Source organism: Talpa occidentalis, unplaced genomic scaffold (genome assembly GCF_014898055.3).
Source record: "Talpa occidentalis isolate TD23 unplaced genomic scaffold, MPIMG_talOcc4v2.1 talOcc4.5, whole genome shotgun sequence".
NCBI lineage: Eukaryota > Metazoa > Chordata > Mammalia > Eulipotyphla > Talpidae > Talpa > Talpa occidentalis.
In genome coordinates, this window is record NW_023604861.1 from 42,772,528 (window position 1) to 42,777,157 (window position 4,630).

The following is a 4,630-nucleotide window of genomic DNA, read 5'->3' on the forward strand; positions in this document are numbered from 1 at the left end:
AGTGGCTGTGATCTGCTGGCGTTTGCTTTCCTGTGAGAACCATTTATCCCTGTTTCTGCGGTTCCTTGGTTGAACACATTTGACTGATGACATTTTGTGCTAAACTGGAATACCACCTTGGGAACTGAATTGGGAGGGGGAAGTGCTTGCCTCGTGTGGTCTCCCTTGTAGGTGTTTGATCCTGTTCTTCCTGCTGCCTGGCAAAGTCCAGCTCTGTGATGCTTCAGAGAACAATGTAAGTTTTTCTTCCTTGCCTTTTGGCATTTTCTGTCTAGTTGGGTTTTTTATTTGATTTTAGTTATTTCTTTTGGCTGAACAAGCTTTGGATGCCTGATCTTAATGCCAGACATCAGCCGGGACATATTGACAGTCACTGAGTTTTGTTAAGTTCTACAGATAGAGAATTGGCTCTCTGATCACCATCAGGGCATCCAAGCAGCACAATAGTCTTCCAAGGATTAAATTGGCACCAAATTGTAAGGAGTGAAGGAAGAAGAACACAAGAAACTACTAGCCCATATCTCTAGTTCCCTACCTGGTAAATTGCTGAAACAATCAATAGCACAGATAGTCTGGAAGCCCCTTTGGGAAGTGAAGGTGATAAATGTGTTGTAGTTCCATAATGGAAGGCATGGGGTCTGCAAATGGAGGCTCTTCTCCAGGGGAACATTGGGGGCTGCCATGGTAACCTCAGCAATGTCCTCTTGTCTCGCAAGAGGTCCAGAATATATTGGGCTAATTGGTTGGAACAAGCAAAGGAAAGGGTTCACCAAGGGTTGTCTGAGGTTTTTCTACAGTGGGTCACATGACTAGAAATCCATATGTGTTCAGACCACATGAATTTTTCATTGATAACAACAGTGAACTGGGAGAGTCCCTGCTGGGCAAATAAGTATCAGACTTGATTCAAGTGCATTCAAGGCCTTTTCATATCTTTGTTTTGGTCATCAGTCTTTTATAGTGTCCCAAATTTATGGCATGTTTTTAGTAATATTGGGCATTAAGGGCTCAAGTTTGCATAATTAAATACATTGAACTTGGTTTATACTAACTAATTAATCCATGCCGGCTGGCATGACACCTGGCAGTGGTCACTCATACCAGGATAACGGTGGACAGATGGTCAGGCCCTATGGCCTATGGAATTCATGTGAATCATATTATTTGGAGAAAACAATTTTATTTTTATGCTCAGAATCTCACGTAACATGCCCCTTAGAGACAGGTGGGCTGCAATTAGTTACCCTCAGATCTTGGGTTGGATGCCTGGGTCTTTGAGGGTGACAGCTGAATGAGAGCAGGAGATCCCTTCAGGCACACTCCAGAAAAGGAAACTGTGGGACAGTGCTGCCATCAATGCACTCACAGCCAGAAAACCTGTGTTCTTTTTGAGTGACCTTCGACAAGGTCATTGTGCAAGGACCTGAACAAGGAACATCTTGCATCTTTTGGATCAAAGTGTCCCTGCCTGCTAAATGGAAATAATTCTGCTGCTCTTAAAAATGAGACTGTATTTCTGTGTGAATGATTGTGTCATACAGTAGGTATTCAATATATGCTTAGTCTGATTGTTAAGAGGCATATGCTGGCTCCTAGCTAGGGAGTCAGCTACGTTAATTCTCAGGGACATGTGTGATGCCAAAGGACTCATGGGAGAAGTGGTCCACTGCTATTTTCTTAAATAGACTTACCAATCTCCCTGCTGAATGAGGTTTCTTGTTCTGGTCCTCATCTTCCTAGTGACCAGGCAGAGGTGACCCCAAAGTAGCATGTGTCATTTTTACTCCCATTTCTTTGGGCAGAGCTCAGTCCTACGGCGTTGGTCTAGCTTACAGGGGCTGGAAATTCAGCCACTGGCTGGGCAGGTCACTCCCAGTGATGGTTTCAGTTCAAGGAGGGGGGCAGCACACAGTTTTGGTGTTAGTAAGCTGCTGTTGACACAGTAGTAAGTGCAGAATGTACTGCATGTGGAGGGAAGGGGTCAGGTGATATTGTGAATTGAGGGGAAGGAAAAAACGTTTAATTTACTGAGAACACTTTCTTGCTACAGTAAGAAAACAGAACTGTGCGTGTCTAGGACCTGACCTCTTAGTCACTCATAAGTGCTTTTAAAGTCAACTCTCTGAGAGTAGTTAAAACACCACTTGTGAACCACTTGAGTTCTCATTCATTATAAGCATTTCATTACCACTAGGGACACATCTACTGGGTGCAGAGTCATGGTTCTAGATGGTTTCGTCACAAACAGCTTCACCACATAACTGGTTATAAGGCCGTTTTACCATATAGAGATGTTCAAAAGGACGTCATGAAACAAAAAATTAAAACAAAACCAAAAAGACAAACTACAAAATCTTTACAAATGTGTAGATTCATGGCAATGCTGTACAAAGAACAGATTTTTTTCTTGTGAATTACAGTCAAGCATTGTCCCAAGTCTTTTCTTCACTCCTAGCATTATATGTATTCTTGGTATTTTCTGGTGATCAAAGTGTGAAATCAGACCATAAAGCCAGATCACATCCCGCCGTACTAGAAAAGGATAACACAACAGTTTGCAAAGAGTTGGTTTCTTATTTTGTCAATGGAGAAACAAAAACAAACTGACAACTAGCTTAAAGACATTTCTTTTCTGTGTTATGGCAAAATTACTTCACAGCCAATTAGTTGTGTGGCAAAAATATTTGCTGCAAAAATACTAGCAGTGAAAATGCTTGAAATAAAGCTGCTTGTGGTGAAACTACTCACACATACTGGGGCGTACCTGTAGGTAAAGGATTTTTGACCCTGATAGGATTTGCAAGGTAGGTATATTTTTATTCCCATCTATTATGTTGGGAAATTGACTGGAGACATTTAAGATCATGGCTCAAGGTTACATGGCAGATTAACAGACTGTCAGGGAGCGGGACCCAGGAGCCTGACCCTTGGGATTCATTTACTGCATGGATAACCCTAAGCTACAGCTTTCCAACTCTTACTTCTGCAGTCAAATGAAATCTTGTTACTCTGGCTGGGAAAGTAAATAAGTGTCTTCTACTTCCTCCTTTTAATGTTGGGTGCATTTACTATAAAACTGCTTTTGTGGAAAACAACTTACCACTTAACTGTGCTGTGTGATTGGAAATGATGACCTATTTCTTCCATTTAAAGGAAATGAGCAGTTGCTAGAACCTATGATAGCAGGCAAATGCAAGGTCTGGGTTGGGTATACACCTTCTGTTTCTCCTTCCAGGCCCAGGGTGCACAACATTCTGTATTCCTGGACATAACACTTTTCTTCATGCCCTCCCTATTAAGAGTTGAGTTAAAATGGAATTCTGCTTAATGGTGGTAGGTGAAAGCAGTTTCACAGAATCAATTTCAATTTTAAGAGCACCTTGAGGATTACTGGGAGTTTGTAAGTTTTATTGTATTGAATTAATAGGCATTTCTGAAGCCAAGTTTCTGGAGTTCAGACTGTCAATTTTTTCCCCTCTTAGTTTCACTTCAATGATCATAATGGAAAGAATGATCTTTAAGTGAAACTTCTGAATGACATGCCCTGCAATAAATGATCCTTGTGGACGTGTAGCCCTTTTAAGTCATTTGAATCCACTGCTTTTTAATGTGGAGGGTCTGGATGCATGTGAAGAGATTTCAAGAAATCAGGTTTTTCTTTTGGAGTGATTGCCTGTATTTTCTACTCAGGGGGCAAAAAGATAGTAATGTTCAAATGTACAAAACTTATCCTGAGGGCCTCCCCTGGTGGCGCGGCGGTTGAACGCTGGGCTGCAAAGCTGCCCGCAGCCTCTGCAGCACCGTTTCGATCCCCGGCCAATGGCGAGGGTCCCACATGGCGCGACAGACCTCTCCTGCCATGCCCGCTGCTCCTCTCAGCAGTGTATTTCGTCAGTCTGCCTGTTCTGGCTCTGGCTCTGGTGAATTCCCTCACCCTCCCACACTTCTGACTGTACCCAGTGCTTGTATAAATAAACAAACAAACAAACAAACAAATAAATAAATCTTTAAAAAAAAGAAAACTTATCCTGAGTCTCAGCTCTTCTAGGATTAGTACTTGAGAATAGAGGATGACACAATTTTCTCTTTTACTGGTCAGTGCTGTTTCAGACAGGACACTGCCACAGTGCAAATACTCCCCCTTTATAGAAGAGTCAGCAGGTGATTTCGTCCTGTTGGATTTGTGGTGAGGAGAAATATGTGACCTGCTTAGAAGTGTTCAAGGTCTGGCCTCTCTTATGGTGCAGGGGGTAAATTCTCAGTGCTATCAAGCTATGGCCAGCCACTGTGACATGAGTTCGATCCCTGGCCAGGGAGCCAACCCACATTTGGCACAGCAGACCTCTCCTACCTTGACCCCTGCTCCCCTCAGCCGTGTATTTCAGCATATCTGCCTGTTCTGCTCCCCACTCTGTCTCTGGAGAATCCTCTCACTGCCCCCCACCCCCGTACCTCTGTCTTACACCCCAGGGCTTGTATGCATAAAAAAATAAAATAAATCTTTAAAAAAATGAAAGAAAAATCTTCAAGGTCATCTGTGTGCCTTATACACTCAGGGACTGTAAACTTAGCTGTGCATTAGAATCATGGAAGGAATAAAAGTAACCCATAGATTATTTACATTCCACTG